This window comes from Thermobia domestica, chromosome 12 (assembly GCF_964235325.1).
Source record: "Thermobia domestica chromosome 12, izTheDome1.hap1.1, whole genome shotgun sequence".
Lineage (NCBI taxonomy): Eukaryota > Metazoa > Arthropoda > Insecta > Zygentoma > Lepismatidae > Thermobia > Thermobia domestica.
The window spans coordinates 117,192,608-117,215,157 of record NC_137465.1 but is presented as its reverse complement, the minus strand read 5'-3'; the positions used below and the strand labels follow the sequence as shown (position 1 = coordinate 117,215,157).

The window sequence follows — 22,550 nt, the reverse complement described above, 5'->3', positions numbered from 1 at the left end:
AAAATGTTCAATGTCTTCTTAGAATTATGCAGAAAAAGGAAACCACATATTTCCAGAAAAAAACATTTCTGTAAAAAATTAAAAAATAAAGAAGTTATAATTGATGAAAGAAATCTCCGAAACTCATCGCCAAATTTTAAGTTCCATTTTCCTAAGAGTGGCAAACTCGCGGCGAATTTACAGAGAGAGAGGGAATTTTATGCTTTATTAGAAATACAATGTAAATCTTTCATAATGTTAGTTACAATACATTTTGCTTAGCTGTAATAATAATAGACATTAAACATTTTATACGTAAACAAGCAAATAAAAGGAAATAAGGCACAAAATATGCGAAGCAATCAGGCAGTTTGTGGTACTGAGTTTCTAATATGCGTTTACTAAGAAAATGAACCTCAACATACCTTTGTAGAGTAGACGGCTAGCGCATGCTTCCTTAATGTTTTGTTTTTATCCACGATCATCAGTTCGAATCCCATACTCTACGCTGCTTTTTTTCTTAAACAGCAATGTTTTGTTCTAATAAGGTTGCTTAGTATTATCGTCTCCATTCTAATTTATTTGAATATCTCCAAATAATCCAGAATTACGTCCTTTTAATAAAGCATTACAATTATCAAGAATTTTATAAAAAGAGGAAACTTCGTTTTTAATTACCCTAATCGGAAGGGGAAACTTATAAATATTTGAAATAGTAAGTAATATATGACTAAACATTAATGAAACATTACTAAAATAAAACATTTACTCCGAATAATCTCTGCAAGTAATTTGTAGAAAATGGACAGAAATAATAAACATAAACTATTAGTTGTCAATTAAAAGTGTAGTAGCGATAGTTCTAAGCCCAAGTAGAATATTCACTCCTTGCTTCATGAAGGGGGGCGCGGTGGCTCAGTGGTAGAGCGTACACCTCTGGTGCTTGGCGTCCCGGGTTTGATCCCAACCCCCGCCAAGTGAACTTTGTGGTGGACAAGCACCGTGCTCGTGGGTTTTCTCGGGGTTCTCCCGTTTTCTCCCACTTTCTTCATTCCACCATTTCACTCATCTCTCATTATCACCGTCTCCTTTAGCCTAACAGGCATAACCGTGGGACGTAAAACTTAAAGATTTCATTTCATTTTCATTTTCCTTGCTTCATGAAAATAATAAACATTTTACAAAAGATAATGATCTTTTGGCTGTATCGTAAATATTTTAGTAAATAAATAAATAAAATACATATTATGAATAACTTAATCACCGTGACCAGGCCCGCAACTAGGGTTTCTGTCACCCGGGGCAAACACAGAATTCGGCGCCCCCCCCCCCCAGTTTAGTCGAAAAGTATTACTTATGGATTGCAACTGTAAATAACATTCTTAATGAAACCAGTTATATCGATTTTTAAGTACTTTAATCAAACTTACTTTAACCACAAAAATATATTATATTCGTTATATGCTCACAAGTTTTAAGAATAATTTTGTACATACATTTTGTTTTAATGTTGTATGAAAAAATCAAAACAAAATTAACTAGAAAATATCTGCCACATTCTACAGTTATTAATTGAAATAACATTTAGTTTTAATAACCCGAAGAATAATTATGAACATACGCTTTCATATTAAAATAAGAAACTAATACAAAATAAACTAGAAAATTTCTAGTACATCATAAAGTTATAATTGAAATAACATTTAGTTCTAATAAACCCAAAAATAATTTTGTACATAAGCTTTCATTTAAAAATATAAAAACAATACAAAATAAACTTGAAAATATCTGGTATATTATAAATAGAGCAACCCAAAAGCATAAAAAGCATAATAGCAATTTAGACATATGGTTGGTACCTTGAACATGGGTGTGGTTGTCTAAGGGTCCAGAAGAAACTAATTTTAAAGAATAATAAAGCATAATTTTAGAAAATAAAGCATAATTTAAAATATATAGGATAATTCTTGGAAATTCTATTTAACTGCAAGTTTAACATATACTATATTAATATTTTTAAAAAAATATTTACAATGCAAAATCATTGAGAACAACAATGCAACAATGAAAAGCTTATTTTTATTTCTGTAAATTTTTTGGTGTAATCCTTTGATGTGGAGAAGAGAAGAATTTTCCATCAACAATGAAGCACAAAAGAGCTCCACACTATATTGTTATGTGTACCTCTCGAACTTGAGCACTTTCTGTACTTTTTGTGCACCTTTCTGTATACTTTCTCTTTCTGTATATATGCACCTCTAAGGTGCACACAAGTGATAGAAAAAACTGATTCGAGCAAAGCATATCTCTTTACAGTGCATTAACTAGAAAGTTCATTAAATATGAAAGAAATTGCTTCATAAAATATTAATAAATAGATCAAGATATTTAGATTATTTAATGTATAGTAAATATTATACATTATACACGATTAATGTAGAACAATGATTGAAATTAACAATAAAGCATAATAAAGCATAAGTTGGACTGATAGATAACAATTCAAAATGCCTCGAAAAGATCTCAAGCAAAACTAATAGATAAAACTTCATACAGCCTTCACTCGCAAAATCCCTTGGTAGGCGTACAAGAAACAATTAAATACACCGAGCCGTGTAACTTATCTTTTCCGCCACAAAACTGCCCTCTAGCTTAAAAACATTACAGCAATTGCGTAACATTACAGGGGCGCGTCTGAGCTAAACTCTTCAACCACCAGCAAGCAACAAAAATCGGTAACTTTTCGCCTCCACCCCGATTGATAACAGCGTTTTAATCTTCAGAGCTGTTCTCAATGGAATTATAGAGCTTCTTCGTGGCTAAGCGGTTAGCGTACGCGCCTTTGGCGTGGGAGACCCGGGTTCGATTCCTGGCGGAAGCTCATGTGGTTCGGATTCCACGTTAATCAGTAGGTCCACGTCTCATATAGCCTTGCTGCTGAAAGCGACGTTAAACTTAAAATCAACTCAACTCAATGGAATTATACAGACAAACAGCTCCTTGTGGTAGGAAAAGGAAAGGGGGCGGATTCTCTGTGGTCGCCCAAGGGAACAAATAAATGCAATATTAGGTTTTTAATGTATGACACCTATTTAGAAGACTCTCTCTCTCTCTCTCTCTCTCTCTCTCTCTCTCTCTCTCTCTCTCTAAAAGAGGTCCCATGCAAAAGGCCAAGTAAACTTTTGATTTCTTTTAACCTCTAGAATAAGTTTCTCAAGGGAAAGGGTGCGATTTTTAAAACAATTGATATACTATCTTCTTTCTGGCGCCCCCTCCAACCACGCGCCCGGGGCACGTGCCCCCTCTGCCCCCCCTTAGTTGCGGCCCTGACCGTGACTCGATAGCTGATTGTGAGGGTTAAGATAATGCATATTACTATTAACTGTTACAAAGCTAGGGGCCGCAGTGGCCCAGTGGAAGCCGGTGGGTGCAGCTGAGCAGCCTGAGCTGTTAGACTGTAGTGTTGTCAACGGCTCGAGCGGATCGGCTCACGACTCAGTCACCACCGAGCCAAACCGAGAAGTGAGCCGAGCTCACACCTCACCCTACCGAGCCGGCTCGTTTACTCAGCTCAGTTTGACCAAACCGAGCCGAGCCTATGGCTCATCCCAACTGAGCTGCCTCGAGTCGGCGGGTCATCTGAGTCGAGCTGAACCGAGCCTATGGCTCATCGCAACCGAGCCGGCTCGAGCCGATGACTCACTTGAGCTGAGCCGAGCCCAACCGGCTCGAGCCGATGACTCACTTGAGCTGAGCCGAGCCCAACCGGCTCGAGCTGTTGGCTCAGTTGAGCCAAGGCGAGTCAAGGCGGTTGATATAATTATTAGACTGACGATCGTGAGGTTTTCGAGTCCCTCTTGTCACGTACCCGCCAGGAAGGACAAACAAAAATCTTTTTCTTTGTTATCTCTAACCATTAAAAACAGTTCAAGGTATGGAAATGACTGAAAACGACGGAAACCAGTATGCAACCGAATAAAACCTGACCCCGCATGCTAACACCCAACCTTCAAATAAATGACTATTAAAGTGTATTAGTAACTAGATAAAACGAAAAAACAAAGATAAAATTCCAAATAAAAAGGTGGGTGGCAGCAGTGGGGTCATCTCACACTCACTCTCACTCTCATCGCCGTTCTTCGCAGTGAATCTTCTCGACAAAGTAATTGAAGAGCTGACCTTCCTGGAGTATGGGACTGAAACCTGCAGTGTAAGTCATTTTCTTTATCCTCTCTCTGATTTATGAGCTGTGGATTTGGGTAGCAAAGTCGGTATCCCGTGAGGGGATAACTTACTGTAACTCACTATACTACCTGTAATACAATAGCCAATAAACCAGTTACTGTCTAAATTAAAATAATTCCTTTCAATAGACGAAATTAACAATACAGCAATTTTCCTAATTGTTTCTCTAGAGCTTTGAATCCGATAATTTTAGAGGAACGAAGTGGCCAGAGGCAACAGCAGCCTCAACAACAACAGACCAATTACAACAGCGGTCGTGCAAACAGCTACTCACAGCAAGCATACAGACCGGAAGTGCAGAATGTCTATACTCAGAATGTAGGAGTGCAGGACTATAACGATTACAATTCACAAGATGTTCAGTATCGTCAACAACAATCTACCCGTGCGCCACCACGATTCCCTGGACGGACGCACCTTGGACAGGGGCAATCGCCGCAGCCGACAATTATAAAAATCCCTCCTGATTTGGGGATTTTCTGGTCACCACCTCCCGCGCCACCTGATTCAACCAATGGCGCCGTCTTTCCCCGAACCCATCAGAATAGTCAAGGATTTTCCGCTCAACAACAGGGTTCAAACACGTTCTTACGATCCCAAGAACGACAACAATCGACATCCACTACAGTTTTAATCCAACGTCCTTCCCTTTGTTTCAATAGTATTACCAACCCACGACTTATTTTATTGCACCATATGCTATCAGTTAATCATACCTTATTTCCACTTCCCGCTGATCGCTTGTTTCCCTTTTATCCTAATTTTACCAACATTCCCCTTAATTTCAGCAAGCAAATTTCCCCCGTTTCACCCACTCTTCACACTTACAACCCTCCTAGTTGGGCGAGTTGGATTCCCGAAGAATATGCACTCCCCATACATAGTTCCCTCCTATCTTTCCAATTCATCTTCTCTTTAGCTAATTCCGTCTCCATTTTTCTTGTATATCGCCGCCTTCAACGGTTTGCCCATCACTCAGACCAACCCCACCACGAAAACCTTCCGCTTACAGCTCCAACATCAGATTTCTGATTCTTGCCCTTTCTTTTTTTTCAGCTTTTATACGGCGTTCGTCTTCCTTACACAAGGCATCTGCCCCGTAGTGGCCTTACAATACACCGACCTAGTACTCATCGTCTTTACTCCGTTAACCATGTTACTTCTTATACTCGTCTTTGGGTTCTGCTGTAAATTGTATTTCACCCGCCATTTCTATTCCCTGCTGCTCACAACCAACTCTCGTCTTCCAACTCCACGAGAACCCCCCACCCACCTTACTTCCTTATCGGCCCCGCTTTCTTTTCCTCTGGCAGATCCGCTTTTTGAAAATATTGTATAACCACCTTGCGCGCTGTCTGATTGGCATATTACGTAACATTAGCCTCCTTTATTTCAATTTCTTTTTCGACCATCCCCTTTATACCTCTTTTACCTTTTTTCCTGCTACTTCCTCCCGTTCCCCTCTCCCCAAACACAAGAGCAACGAGAGAAAAAGAGAAGCATGAAATATACTAGACTAAGATTTTTTTTCTTTCTCCCTTCTGAGCAACAATTATTTAAAACATTTCTCTATTATGATATTGCGTTTCATCCTGTTTCCTTCCTACCCCTTGCCCGCAACGACCATTCAGTTCCCAAGGCATACTCCAGTGGGGACCGGCGCATGTTCCTGATCCGACATCTGGCGATCCACACCGGCGCATGTTCCTGATCCGACATCTGGCGATCCACACCGGCGCATGTTTCTGATCCGACATCTGGCGATCCACAATGGCGCATGTTCCTGATCCGACATCTGGCGATCCACAACGGCGCATGTTTCTGATCTTACATCAGGCGATCCACAGCGGCACAGTCTTCTTCACTCCGGATCCAGTTTCCAACTGTTCCTGCCACGACATCTAGTGATCCAGCAGATTTCCCGCTGACCAATGGACTACAGCTCCACCAAACTGCAATCCATCGCATTCGACTGTAGGGGGGCTCCAACCTCTACATCTCTTCAAGCGTTCCTTTTCTGGAACACTGGACAATACCACGCCGACAACAACGCTCTGCTCCATCTCCTCCCGTGATATCCATTTTGCTACCGCCCACGCTCATAAAAGTCCCTTCAGTGATTCAGTGTATTAGTGATCTCAGTGTTTTTTTTTTTTTTTTTTTGTGTGTGTGTGTGTGTGTGTGTGTGTGTGTGACAGTGTATATACAGTGGTATTTTTCCTTGTACCCAGGAAGGACAAACAAAAAAAAAAAAAAGAAACATTGTGAAATAAAATGTCACGATGACCACGTTGACTGTTGGTGCGATCCTGGTGGGGGACTGTCACGTACCCGCCAGGAAGGACAAACAAAAATCTTTTTCTTTGTTATCTCTAAGCATTAAAAACAGTTCAAGATATGGAAATGACTGAAAACGACGGAAACCAGTATGCAACCGAATAAAACCTGACCCCGCATGCTAACACCCAACCTTCAAATAAATGACTATTAAAGTGTATTAGTAACTAGATAAAACGAAAAAACAAAGATAAAATTCCAAATAAAAGGTGGGTGGCAGCAGTGGGGTCATCTCACACTCACTCTCACTCTCATCGCCGTTCTTCGCAGTGAATCTTCTCGACAAAGTAATTGAAGAGCTGACCTTCCTGGAGTATGGGACTGAAACCTGCAGTGTAAGTCATTTTCTTTATCCTCTCTCTGATTTATGAGCTGTGGATTTGGGTAGCAAAGTCGGTATCCCGTGAGGGGATAACTTACTGTAACTCACTATACTACCTGTAATACAATAGCCAATAAACCAGTTACTGTCTAAATTAAAATAATTCCTTTCAATAGACGAAATTAACAATACAGCAATTTTCCTAATTGTTTCTCTAGAGCTTTGAATCCGATAATTTTAGAGGAACGAAACACTCTGTAGTAGGGAAGGGAAGAATTTTAATGTTTCTGAATTCATGTTCCTGACGATTCAAGGAGTAATGAAATGTGATTGAAATAGAGAATAAGTCAGAAAGTTAAAAAAATGTAGACGGTTATCTTTGGTGCATAGAGTCCCTGGTTCGGTCCCAGCTCACGCCAAGTGAACTTTATGGTGAACACAGTGTGTGTGTGTGAGTTTTCTCGGGGTTCTCCTGTTTTTCTCCACTTTCTTTATTCCACCATTTCAGTGGTTTCTCATTACCACTGCCTCCTTTATCCTAGTCTGCATAACTGTGGGACTTAAAACTTAGATTGCTTTTTGTTGTTAGAGGTAAATGACTCTAAGTAAAGTATTGTAAATAATTGTGAATAGAATGTTCTATCCTCATATAAAGTATTAGCTTTCAACCCTTCACGCTCGTCTATCAAGTGGTGTATGGGGTTCTGGTTTCTATTCCCGCTGGAACATAAAAATAATTACCTTTCATTTACTCTTATTGTCTATCATTTTTAACCTGAAGAGCATAAACGTGAAACATTAAACTAAATAATTCCGTTTCAATATTGTCCAGTGATTTCATTGTCTCATCATCAAGTGTTGCGATCGTGCTATATACTACCATATGTAGACCATTGGCTTGTCGCAGCTGATCCGAATTTGAATGTGGTTGTTAAAAGATTCAGGTTTAAATGAGAAGGTTTAAATGAGCCTTCCAAATATTTCTCAAATAAAGTTGTTCCATTCCCTGTTTTGGTAGAGTGTTCGCCATTGTCATGATTCGTTGCTTTGAAACGCTGAATCGTTTGCAGAAAACCGCTTGTTGTCATCTAATAACAATTTTGTTCTATGGAGATAAACGCTGAAACCGGAAATGATTAACTTGAACAACTTCCGATTTGAATAGAGAGTAAACAGAAGAGATGAAACCTATCCTTGGGATGGTGAATCCATTGCAAGATTCGTTATCTCTTTACCTTCTACTATTTTTCCTATGATACATGTCGACAGATGGACGGACTAACGGGTATAGCTGTTCTATAAGTCTTTAGATACCTATGCATAGCACAGTTTGGAAGTCTCATACCGAAAGTGAACCTGATTCCTTTGTGCATTGAATGCCAATTTTCAGTATAAAACACTAGCTTCTGCCAGCAATCAAAACTGGATAATAGAAGCTCGTCTGTAGTGAATGACGTGTGAAAACGTTGTTGTTTCTAAATACATTCACCTATATTTGATTTGTGTGATAGATTTCCTATAGAAAGGAAAAGATTGCTTTATTCCTATTAAGACTACTGTGCTAAGGACAACACAGAACACGTAGGCACTAGCTACAAGCTACTGGTTAGATTGTTTCACGCAGATAACTGCCTAAAGGAAAGACAGCTTGCCACAGCAGTAATTAAGAATTAACACAAACAAGCATTGAATATTTGAACAACCACAAAAAGTTGACTTTGAGTTTAACATCCCTTTCAGCAGCAGGCTATATGAGACGTGGACCTACTGATTAATATGGAATCTGAACCGCATGAGCTCCCGCCGGGAATCGAACCCGGGTCTCCCACGCCAAACCACAAAAAGATCACATTCAAATTCGGATCAGCTGTGATAAGCCAATTATGCATATGGTAGTATATAGCACTATCGCAGCAATTGATAATTGAGACAATGAAATCACTGGACAATATTGAAACGGAATTATTTAGTTTAATGTTTCATGTTTATGCTCTTCAGGTTAAAAATGATAGACAATTAATAAGAGTAAATGAAAAGGTAATTATTTTTTGTATTCTAGCGAGAATAGAACCGCATACACCAAATTAACTAATATTTTATCTGAGGATACAAAATTCTATTCACAATTATTTACAGTATTTTATTTAGAGTCATTTACCTCTAACACCAAAAAGAAAAACCAATCTAAGTTTTACGTCCCATAGTTATGCCGACTAGGATAAAAGAGGCGGTGGATACGAGAAATCACTGAAATGGTGGAATAAAGAAAGTGGGAAAAAACAGACACACCCTGTATCCACTTGGCGTGAGCTGGGATCGAACCAGAGACTCTATGCACCACAAGTGACCGTCTACATTTTTTATAACTACCTGACTTATTCTCTATTTCAATCACATTTTATTACTCCTAGAATCGTCAGGACATGGATTCAGAAACATTAAAATTCTTCCCTTCTTACTACAGAGGGACTCGAAAACCTCACGATCGTCAGTCTGATAATTATGTAAACCGGCTCGGTTCGGCTCGGTTCAACTAAGCCAACAGCTCGAGCCGATTCGATTACGATGAGCCATCAGTTCGGTTCGGCTCGACTTAGGTGAGCCATTGGCTCTGTTCGGCTCGGTTCAGGTGAGCCATTGGCTCGAGTCGACTCGGTTCGGTTTGGCTCAGGTGAGCCGTCAGCTTGAAGCGGCTCCGTTAGGGTGAGCCATTGGCTCGGCTCGGTTTGGTCAAACTGAGCCAAGGAAACGAGCTGGCTCAGTAGGGTGAGTTGTGAGCTCGGCTTACTTTTCAGTTCGGCTCAGTGGTGACGGAGTCGTGAGCCGAGCCGCGCAAGTCGTTGACAACACTACAGACTAACACCTCAGGCTGCTCAGCTACACCCACCGGCTTCCACTGGGCCACTGCGGCCCCTAGCTTTGTAACAGTTAATAGTAATATGCATTATCTTCACCCTCACAATCAGCTATCGAGTCACGGTGATTAAGTTATTCATAATATGTATTTTATTTATTTATTTACTAAAACATTTACGATACAGCCAAAAGATCATTATGTTTTGTAAAATGTTTATTATTTTCATGAAGCAAGGAGTAAATATTCTACTTGGGCTTAGAACTATCGCTACTACACTTTTAATTGACAACTAATAGTTTATGTTTATTATTTCTGTCCATTTTCTACAAATTACTTGCAGAGATTATTCGGAGTAAATGTTTTATTTTAGTAATGTTTCATTAAAGTTAAGTCATATGTTACTTACTATTTCAAATATTTATAAGTTTATCCTTCCGGTTAGAGTAATGATTAAAAATAAAGTTTCCTCTTTTTATAAAATTCTTGATAATTGTAATACTTTATTTAAAGGACGTAATTCTGGATTATTTGGAGATATTCAAATAAACTAGAATGAAGACGGTAATACTAAGCAACATTATTAGAACAAAATATTGCTATTTAAGAAATTTACGAAATCAAGCTTTTCTAAAAAAAGAAGAAGAAGAAAGATGGAAAAAAGGCAGCGTAAGGTATGGGATTCGAACTGATGATGGTGGATAAAAACAAAATATTTGGGGAGCGTGCGCTAACCGACTGCTCTACGAAGGTATGTTAAGGTTCATTCTTTTAGTAAACGCATATTAGAAAATCACTACCACAAACTGTCTGGTCGCTTCGCATATTTTGTGGCTTATTTCTTTTTATTTGTTTATTTACGTATAACATGTTTAATATCTATTATTATTAGAGCTGTGCAATATGTATAGTAACTAACATTATGAAAGATTTAGGTTGTATTTCTCGTAAAGCATAAATTTTCTCTCTGTAAATTCGCCGCGCGTTTGCCACGCTTACGAAAACGGAACTTAGAATTTGGCGATGAGTTTCGGAGATTTCTTTCATTAATTATAACTTCTTTGTTTCTTAAGTTTTTACAAAAATATTTTTTTTTAAAAATATGTAGTTTCCTTTTTCTGCATATTTCTAAGAAGACATTTAACACTTTCTATTATACGAAAGAGAGTTATTTCTATTTATGTAATTTTGAAAGACATGTGACAGAAGACAGAAATGTAGTTTCTTCTTTTATTTATACTCCATTCCTAGACACAGACAAAACAACTTTCCTCCATTTTATTGTTTCTTTTAAACAAATCACCTAAAGACTTATACCTGTCTTACTTTTTCACACATGACTTCGTCAACAAGTTATTATTGGCTTTAACGCTACATGCAACGTTGATGAAACATTAAAGTAATAACACAAATTACTTTAATCGATCGAACTTACAACTCGTCACAAGGACGATCCTATTCAAGGTGTCACCTCACCTTGCTATCTTGAAAAAGGTACGGGTTCGATTCCCGGCAGGAGCTCATGTGGTTCGGATTCCACGTTAATCAGTAGGTCCCGTCTCATATAGCGACGTTAAACTCAAAATCAACTCAACCTATCTAGAAGAAGGGCGAAACAAAATTCATTACTGCTACCAGCTAACCAATATTTATACTCCATATCTTGTTCGCATAAAATAATAATTATATCTGTCAATTCACAAATGTAATAATATTATTACGTTCATGTATAAACCTAAAAAGAATCTGACATAGAACATATCACTTCTGTTCCTATCAATAGCTTCGACTATGTGTCTTTTTCTTCCCTTCTTTTGAAATTCTAATAATAATGATGATGAAATAATAATAATAATAATAATAATAATAATAATAATAATAATAATAATAATAATAAAAGGCCACTGTTTTCCTCAAAAACTTGCTACTGTAAGTCCTTTCCGAATCATTTTAGAATTTAGAGGCTATGACATGATGATTTTCGTCTTAACCGACTTTTTCGTTATCCGTCCAGAGCCCGGTCCGGTGGTGATCGGTTAACAGGAAGTCCCGTGTATATATTTTGCACATTGGCAGGGAAGGCAACAAGGAAATGTAGAATGTTGCGGTCACAATTTATGGATGGATTTCAATTTTTATTTCTAACCAGGAGTAATGCTCCAAATACTTTATAGTAGGAAATTATTTATTAAGCTAGAACACCGGAATATGCCCCCCAAAATGTTTCCTTCTTTTTTCCATGAACGTGCTTTTAGGACAAGGGCTTTACTAAGACAAAAAAAATTCACTTTAGACTTATTGTTTTGTGAAACTTCTCGTGCATAAAAGACAATATTCCACAATTTGGTCTACAAATATGCATGTTTCCAATCAAATTGTCATGCTTTTTCAAGCTGAAGAAGAGTATTAGAAATATGAACCAATGAGATAAGACCGTTTTCATATTTGGTTGTGGAAAAGTCATTATGTATTGTTTCTATGTTGTTTTCTTCCAAAATTCATTTATTGATATAAAGAATAAAGATCAATTGATGATATATTGCCCGTTTCATTTGATAAAAACTTTTGTCATCTTTCAGGGAGCGTCGTAATTCTTCGTCCATAGAAGGACCTATCTTTAAAGGCAAAGAAAAAACAGGATGGTGCTGATTCACAGCCTCACCTGAATTGTATACGTAATGCCACGCAAGAAGTTTTGAAAAGAGCGAAACGAGTGGGAGTCTGACAGTGCAAGGTTAGGCGAGGATAGTGGGTGTGGTATCAAATGCCATCAAAACTCCAATAATTTTTGACGGATGATCAAACTTAGGTTTGGTTTCTCATTGTCATGATGGAACTGAAGTTCCTTTACGATTAACGAGCTCAGGACGTTTCTGAAAGCTGGATCTGTTCAAACCGTCCTGGTTCGCTGTTGGATCTCGAAAAACACATTTTTTTAAATCCAACCACTATAAGGTAAGAGCATAACCTTTCTCTGCTATCTATGTGGCTGAAGTGAATGACACTTTCAGATCAAGATCATTTGCGTACCATTAATCGGTTCAAAAAAGGTTCATTTTTCTCAGGTGTAATGAACATATCGTAAATGCTATTAAACAAACTTCTTTGGGCCCATGAGGCTCCCAAATGCTGGGCCTGATTAGGTGTTCCAGCTTCTTTAGGTGGTCGTAAACGCTTGAATGATTGATGTTCAATGTTGCTGCAGCCTCTCGTGCCATGTACACTCATGTCCAAAATTATTGTCCAATGTCTATAAATATGTTGTTATAGGAATATAATTTGATAATGAATTCGCCCGGTATTTCTTAAAATGTTAGTATGTGTATAATCGGCAAAAACATGTATGTGGCAAATTTTGTGTTAAAAGAGCAGTAAATAAGGACAATAAAACGACAATAAAACCTTCTTGTTCATTTAGCAACATTTTGTTTTACTCATTCCGATTATCGTATTTATAATTATTTTCCTATGAAATTTATCACAAACATACATTTGCCGACATACAAACATACTTATACACATAGTATCAGTATTAAAAGTACCCTGCAAAATCATTACCAAGTTATATTCTTACAAGAAGACAGTCCCAGATAGCACAGAAAACTTTTTCAAAATGTTTAAAACTTTGCAAAGGCAAACTAAAATGTTTGCAAAAAACTTGCCTTTTCAAATGAGAAAATTTGCCGAAAGTTCAATGCAAATAACGAAGTTGACGCTGGCTGAGTTTGCAGCAAAGTTGTCTCAGAAAATGAAAACATCTGCCAATACAAACGAAATGTTTGCGACTGCACAGCAAGAAAGTTTACCAGGACTTTGCTGCAAATATTTTGTGCAAATTTTCTTTGACAAAATTTCCGAAAATGAGCTGATGAATTTGGTGAAAATATTAAAAGGTTTGCAGCAACATTACAGAAAGTGTTTTCACGATCACAAGATCATGTTTGCTGCAAATGTATCAGGTAATGTTTGCTGCAAATTTATAAAGTGAAACCTAACTTTATGAAACATCAACATTTTTATAATGTGGATTTGTCTTTTCTTAGTGGCAAGCATTAAACATCTTTAGCTACTTGCCAAAGATAAGAAACTTGCGAACGATAAACGCGCAGACAAAGGATATCGCAATTTATCTACTTACTCAACGATCATATCCCTGTACTTACTCTCACACACGTTCACAAAATAACGTCAGGCTGCCTGGGTCAATAAAAACATTTGATAAGAGACCAGTGAGTTTATTCTGGAGTCCTCTGATGTATTGGTTTTTCTCGATTCTCACTTCCCGCTTGTTTTGTCACAGTTGATGTAGCGCAGTGAATTCTGGGTACCATGCGCGCGCACTCGGTAATATCATCACATATTTGCTTTCAGCAAGTTTTTCGAAACAAGTTTTTTACAGAGTTGCAAACTGTTTGCGACGGCAAACTTTCGACGCTATATTTTCAAAAAAGATGCAAATTAATTGCAGTGGTGAATTTATTTTTATAAATCAGCGAAAATTTGCAGATCATAATGAAAATTTTTAATAAATATTAAGAAATTTTGCCTTCGCAAACTTTCAGATTGTTTGCTCCACTAAACGAAGCAAAAATTTGCCGCAAGTATTCGTGCTATCTGGGGTTATAGATATGCGACAATAATTTTAGACATGAGTGTGCATGTGTTTGACTCACTTGTCAGTCAATACCTTTGTGTTGTTATCAACTTGGTGAAGCGTCGTTGAAAATCACTAGCACGAAATCTCGTCAAAAATCTTTGGCCCTGACGTTCTTGCGACTCAGGATAAAAACTTTACGCAACTTTTGACAAGTTTGACGTGCACTTTTCATTTTACGGAAGTAAAACAGTAAAATGCAGTTTGAACTTCTATCTTTAACGTGCTGGAAAATCTGCAAAACTCAACTAAATCGTTCTTTTTTACTTTAATTAGAATGAAGATACAACTGACAACTTTCAAATTACATAGTAATAACATGGGCAAGTGAGTCTACTACTTGCAAAATGAACTAGCGCCATCTGTCACGAAAATATGTTACGACTTTTTCGATAACCCAGTAATATGCCTCTGATAGCGAGACACCAAAAGATATAAGGGGCGATGGACTATTTAGGAAACGTTTGAGATTTCATGACCTGATTTCATGATTTTCCTATTCTTGGACGAAAGCCATTATGCATTTTACAAATTATCAAAAGTTTAGACCTTTTTTCAAATTATTATTATTATTATTATTATTATTATTATTATTATTATTATTATTATTATTATTATTATTATTATTATTATTATTATTTTCCAGTCAGCAGTTAAAGATTCAATGATTCTGAGGAATAGCCACTTAATAATTCCTTGCTTCATTTATATCCTGAGTTTTATATTAATTTTGTAATGATGAAACGTATGTAACCGACATAATAATTCGGTTATTATAGCTTTAAAAATGTCGGTCAAAGAAACACTCGTTAGTCCCTTTCTTCTGGAAAGTGAGCATGGCAAGCGTATGTTAAAAAGAATAATCATAAATGGCATTTTTCGGGAGGAAAATGTAAGAGAAAATACGACTAATATAAGACAAATTATATGAATAAAATGTATTTTCAGTATATAGTGTATGTATTCTTCAATACAGATTTTAAGAATTGAAACTTTTTTCTGGTTCTTAGTCTATTTCGTCCACGTCTTACGTTCAACCTTGTGCATAGGTGTATTAAGTTAATATGACAGGGGACGCAAGGTTCGAAAAGGTTGAGAACCACTGGTGAATGTGAAATGACAAAAATCATGATATTTATTGTGAGCAACGGCTGTGAAATTACAAGAGAAATTTAGTTTGCTTCTTTTTAGATACCTCCATGAAACGAAAGTGATCAAATTTGCATCCAGAAAATAAATACTGAAAAGATGCCCATGCTAATGTCAATCAAATTATAACAATATAGTCTACAATGAAGGAACAACAGGTCAATTTGGTACCAGAAAACTTACTTATACTACTGCTTATTAAATTATAATCATCGAAATATTATCATCTGTTCTTAATGAACAAATTGTTTGCAAAATGTTTATTAATCAGAGGCTCTGTGAGTGAAGTTTGGATTTTTTATTTTAGTAAACTTTAAGTGAAACGCATACTAAGAATGTAGTTTATTTGAAACGTTTGTTTAAAAAAAAAGAAGCTTTGTATCTCGAGTTCTAGTCCCCAGCAATCTTCTCAAGAACGGACAATTAGCCACCGGCAACTTACTATCAACTATTGAACTGAAGTAAACGTATATTCCGATACAACATTTAATGATCTTACCATGTGTGGCTTTTTACGTGTCAACACAATGAAAACTTGCATTAACAATAATCTATTGGAAGCAAATCGGTGAGCATGTGGACAAAAACATCCCAAAGTTCTGATGAGTAAGTCCTAAGTTATTTCTGCAACGGCTTTGCAATCCTTCACCACCTCGTCCAGAGGTCTGAGCATTCTTATGAATGGAACTTTGAAAGAATTTATTTTTGTGAAATCAAATTTTCAACCTCCTTTCCCGTTGATCTTGCGCCTGTGGCACACGCCATCCCGGGTTCGATTCCTAGCGGGAGAGTCTTGAAATTTGAATGCATTCGGACTTCACCTTAAATTGAAGTCCACATGTTACATAGTCTCTGAGCTTAAAATGGAAGTTAAACTCTAACTAACCAGATTTTCAACCAGCTTTACCGGTAAATTAGTATCGATAACAATACCGAAACACAAACCACTGACCGATAAACTGATTTATACTATGCTAACTACACAATCTGTTGATATTACTTTAGATAAATTAGAGAACAACTTTTTGGATTATTTTGGTTTACTTACAGTATTTACTTAAAGATTGACCTTCCGAAAGTAGCATGTTTATAATAATTTTCTTCTGCAACAAGCATTTGGTAACTTATTTTTAGCTCCTCATATATTCTCTGTGCCAACATCAACTTTGTGGTATTCAGAGAAAAAAAGAGCTCTATTTTCGGCGAATATGTAACGATGTCTGATGGTTTTTGCTCTCAGAAAGGGAGAGAGAGAGAGAGAAAAGCAAGAAAGAAGGAGAGCGTCCTGTTGTGAATGTGTTTTGCACTCTTGCACAAACACTGCGTCATCGCAGCTTCTTTTCTTGTGTTTTGTAATGTATCAGTTTGTTGTACCTACAAAGGATATTAGTCTTTTCAAATGTGTAAACATACCCCATGTCCTTTTCGTTAAGTGTGTTATGTCTACCAATCCTTTATTTGTTTTACGGAATGTTATTTCCATAGTTGTGGTGGCTATAAAGTTAGCATTACATTTGTGACGTTGTTTACACACATAAACACACATGCTTCACAATAGGTAACATACTTAGGTATTTAAATGTAATAATTCCTTTACTGGCTTTAAGAAAAACGACAAATATTCTTAAGAAATGTACGTATACATTGTTTGTAGGGAAAAAAGTACATCACTAAACTTTTTGAGGTGATTAGTTAGGTCAAACAAGCTTCTTTCAGAGATATAAGCTACTGAAAGTACGAAAACTTAAGCTTCGAGTTCTCCACCTCGAAAAATATTACTGAAGTGGTTACAGAAACTATGAAAAAGTAGGGTGCCCTGGTGACTCAGTGACAATGCACTCACTTCTGGGGCGTGGGATCTCTTGTTCGGTCCCAGCTCCTGCTAAGTGAACTTTATGGCGGACAAACATCGTGTGAGTCTTCTCAGAGAAGTCCCGTTTCTTCCGACTTTATTCTCTAGAAATTATCATCGTCTCCCTTAGTCCCAGTGTATAAGTATGGGATGTTAAACAAAAATATCTATGCAAATCACAGTACCCTACAACTAATTTTATAAAATGAAATGAGAGACTCCTAGACACTCTTCTGATACTAGACTTTATTCTGATACTAGAACAGATTTTTACTACTTTTGGCATCTTATACCTCTTAAAAGAGGGATTTTCCATCACATGTCCATTGGGAAATTTGCCTCGATTAGTACCTATATAAATAGTAATCTTTGTTTATTTAGTATTTCTTTCCCCTCAGCCTGAATGTCTAATTTCTTACTTTCAAAACAATATTAAGCGAACTTATTTCAATCTTTACTAAAATGTGTTGCTTTCTTACCGTAAGTTCGTTGACACTTTAAGACAGTGGTTTCCAATCTTTTGTGACTGACGACAGACTTATTTGAATGCCCATTGAATGCCCATGGTCTTGCGACACTCTTGTTTGATTTTTATTAATAATAATACAAGTAAGACTATAAATATATACCTAATAAAGTAATAACTCTATGTAGTACTAAGCATTGTTGCTGCCACTGAAGGCGTTGATTGATATAGTCTGTCTCTAACTAATTATATGGCCTATGGAACCCGGAGGTGCAATGCCATATTCCAAAAGCTCTCCATTGACTTATGTTCTGAGTCAATTGGATTCGGTTTCTACTTTGTATCCATCTTTCTTTGTTTGTTTGTTAAAACAAATATGGTGATTCACTTATTATATGAATCAATTCAGGTATTGCTCTGACCCCCATTTAACTCGTGTTTGCCCCAATATGAACCTTCCACCTCAATGCTCTGCGTGCGCGGAGCGCCACCCTACCTATGGTTATAAATGTAAACGCAAACCATCCCCAGACCAAACACACCCAGAATTAGTAGTCCCATTACGTACTCAGTCTACCTCCACCAACACAGAAACTTCAGTTAATGATCCAGTCACCGTTGGTAAACTGTTAGAATTTCTCACATTAACACTGCAGAATATTCATCCTTTCCATCGTCCACACATCCTTCAGCAACTCACTCTTGCCGCTAAAGCCACTTTTCATGTAGCTCTGTATGCAACTTACTCAAATAATTACGTTCACTTCCATACTACACCACTCGAAACATCTGTTTAATATCTTGGTCGTCATGGATATCAGCTTTCTGTTTCTAAATATTCGTTCAATCACCAAGAATAAAACTCTTTTCCAAGCACTTCTACAAGAAGAACACATCACTGCTTTTCTTCTGAATGAAACTTTTTTGACTCAGTCCATGTAGTGCAGATTTCCCAACTAGGGATGCGCACGAGACGAGTCAAGACAGAATTTTCCTGACGAAATTCGAGTCGAGGCACGGCTCTTCCAATAGAGAAATATACATTTTTTGAGTCGAAACATCACTTTTACAGCAGATTTTCGAGACGAGACAGACACAAATCTTGTCTCGTGCGCATTCCTAGTTCCAACTACACCAGCCATGATAACATGACACCAGCGTTAAGAGCAAACGGTGGAGTTGCTATGGCCTTTCGCCCTAATCTACCGTCCAGACAACATAGCTGCCCTGCACTAGCCTTACCAGAGCATATCGTAGCTACTTTGTATTTTAAATCCATCGCTCTTACTTTCGCTACCATCTACGTCAGACCCGGCACTCCAATTCCGTTAGATTTTTTCTCTCACATCTCCAATAACTTCAAACATTTTCTCATCCTCGCAGACGTAAATTTTCATAGTCGCTCTGCTCATGAACGCGCCCAATTTCAAGATCATATAGCATCTCACACTTTAGGAATTCTTCTCAATCTTCCTTCGCCCATACGTCCAGTTTCCAATACCACCCCCGATATTGCAATTACATCCAATACAATAGTTACACGTTGTACCGTGGCAGTCTTAGACTTACTAGGTAGTGATCACGCTCCCATTAAAATCACATATCATACTGGTCTCGTCCCTTCACAAGCAGCATCATCGCCTCATCTCACACCACGCTATAATAAAGCAGATTGGGCCAATTATCGCATTTACATCTCTTCTACCATCGACCATTATCGTTCACCTACCACTCCTGACGAGCTTTCGACGCAAGTCGCCACTATAACCAATGCTATTCGGCAAGCTTCAGCTCTATACATTCCATAAACTGAATCAGTACCTTATCGACCTAAATTACCACCTCACTACCTCGCTATGATCCGTCGTTCTCGTCAGTGTTATCGCGAATACCTGCACACTCGAAACCCTGATACCTTACGTCTTCACCATCAACTCCAGAGAACTGTTCGCAACTATATTACAGCTTATAAGCAACGCCAATGGATCAAAACATGTAATCATCTTGCTGAAACATCGCATCGCACGCTATACTGGAAACGCTTTAATGCACTCTGTGGAAAAATCACTAAGACTCCTTACCCCCTTCTACTAGATATTACAGCCATTCATTCCGACCAGGATAAAGCGAACGCTTTCGCCAATCAGCTTCAAGCTATCTTTACACCATCTCCACCTGATCATATATTCCACCCTAATCCTGCTGAGGCAGTAAATACTCAATCTAAATCCCTTCAATCTGCTGTGACTCATAGACTTCCTGAACATGTTCTCACTGCTCTGATTACAGTCGAAGAAATTACTTCTGTTGTCCGGAGAAAACGCAACACAGCTCCAGGATTCGATCGTATCACCTACATATTAAAGAAAGCCCCATCACACTACTCATGCTTCTATCACTGATATACACCTTCATACTTCGCACTGGCTTTTTTCCGGTAGATTGGAAGGTATCAAAAACCCTTATGTTTCCAAAACCGAATAAACCACCATCCGAAACTTCATCCTACAGACCGATTCAGTTAACCTCTACTTTCAGCAAGATTTTCGAACGCATTCTCGTAAAACGCTTACATCCATACCTAACAGATCGAAACATTATTCCCTCTCACCAGGCTGGTTTTCGACCTTCCTATTCAATAAATGACCAATTACTCCGCCTTTCTACACTTATAACCAATCATTATAACTCCGTTCAACCGTCATGTCTGGTTCTTTTTGATCTTGAAAAAGCCTTTGATAAAGTTTGGCATTTGGCCCTTATTTACTACAAACTACTTAAACTCAAACTTCCTATCACAATCATCCGCCTCATCTATCATTTTCTCGTCTGCCGTTTGTCTTATGTCGCTATCAATGGTGCACTCTCTCATCCTATTTTTCTACTGTGCGGTGTGCCACAAGGATCTGCCTTATCACCTTTATTGTATGTTCTCTTTTTATCAGAATTTCCCGAATTACCTCCCAATGTTCACCTGTTACAATATGCCGACGACACAGCTTTTCTGACACTCTGCCGAACTATCCAACAAATCAATGTCTATCTTCAGGAAGCCATTAATCGCTTCATAGCCTGGTGTCGCAAATGGAATTTGACAATAAATGCTGCCAAAACCCAAACTATAGTTTTTATTCCGCCACGCAAACGCACCAAAGTTCATCAAGATCCTTCTTTACTTTCCCTTACAGTTAACCAGGTTCCCCTCCGGCCTTCAAAAACAGTAACCTATCTTAGGATAGTTTTTGACCACCGTCTGACTTGGACCCCACATCTCAAATCAGTGACAACCAAAGTACGAAACAGACTTAATTTATTGAAACGTCTCACCGGCACTACCTGGGACCTATCTCCAAGTATAGTCCTTAATACTTACAAAGTTTTTATCCGACCAGTCATCACACATGGTTTTCCCGCTTGGATCTCCGCTCCACTATCCTATTACAAGCAACTTGATATTTTCGAACGGCATGCCTCCCGTCTTGCCTTTTGCATATTTCTACCTAGTCCTACTCGTGACCTGTATTCACTCATCACATTTCCTATTATCAAATTTCACCTGGAGACACTCCGTCAAAGATTTATCACCACACGTTACACTCAACATCATCCTTTTCTTTTTGCCACTATGCACCATCTCGCACTCCATCCCACCCGACCCAGATATTATTACACACCGTTACATTTACTTTATACCCTTTATTGCTACTCGCTTCCCCCTGATCACCTGGACCTCACACTTCTGGAAGATTATCGTCTGCATGCTCATCTACCTCATGTTTTCCCTTCATATAGTGCACAGTAAACCCTCTTGTAACTAACAGGGCTCCTCCTGTCTTCATTAGCCTAGCGTCGCCCTTAGGCAGAAGATAACTGCATTCGTCTTCCTAACATCTCCCTTGTGTTGTCCTGTGCTTGCACCTCATCTCATCTTTCACGCTCATCCTTTTATCACGATTTAACATAATATCATTGAAGCTTACGTACATCCTTTTCTCTGCCACTATATCCATTTGTCACCCATGATCTATACCTGCATCTCCATACGGATATCTTAATATTTTCCATTTTCTATTATTATATATATGTATATTTGTTCCTATCATTCATTTTTTGTTTTATCATTTTGTACTATGTAATTCCTATGTGTTTGTTAAGTTATATATTTGTGTAGTTTTCCTCCTCACATCCTAATGATTATGATCGCAAAGATCATAATGGCTTACACAATGATATCTATAATAAAGTTAATAAAGTAAATAAATAAATAAATTACCTTCACTTAGACCAGCCACCCTTAACCAAATCCTACTTTTCCGTTAAATCTTCTTCTGAAAGAGGGTGTAGCCCTCTCACAGGTACCGTAGCTAGCCTCGTGCTAGCATTAAAAAAAAAACTTGGTGCTGAATTAACACACAAATAACACGCTAAAGTGGTAGTCATTTTGTGTTGTTTCAACACCTCATTTTTTACAGTGTAGCTATACTTGAAGAAGAGGTAAACATTATGGCATAAGAACAAAAAAATTCCCAAGTGTTTCAATAGATGCCGCTGTAAGCGACATAACGAAAGTGGACTCGGCTACAGGTGACATTTTGAATCGACATACGATGGCTTTGGTATGAGTTGCACATTAAACCAACTGTACTGTTCAATGTGCATGATAGTTTCGGTTTTGTGACGGAAAAATTTTAA

The 22,550-nt window shown here is 37.8% G+C and overlaps 1 protein-coding gene across 2 annotated transcripts in view; it reads right to left on the bottom strand.

The window, feature by feature from the left end:
- LOC145666602 (A disintegrin and metalloproteinase with thrombospondin motifs 7-like) overlaps positions 1-22,550 on the bottom strand; it is a 347,276-nt gene that overhangs the window by 144,660 nt on the left and 180,066 nt on the right. The window lies entirely within an intron of this gene.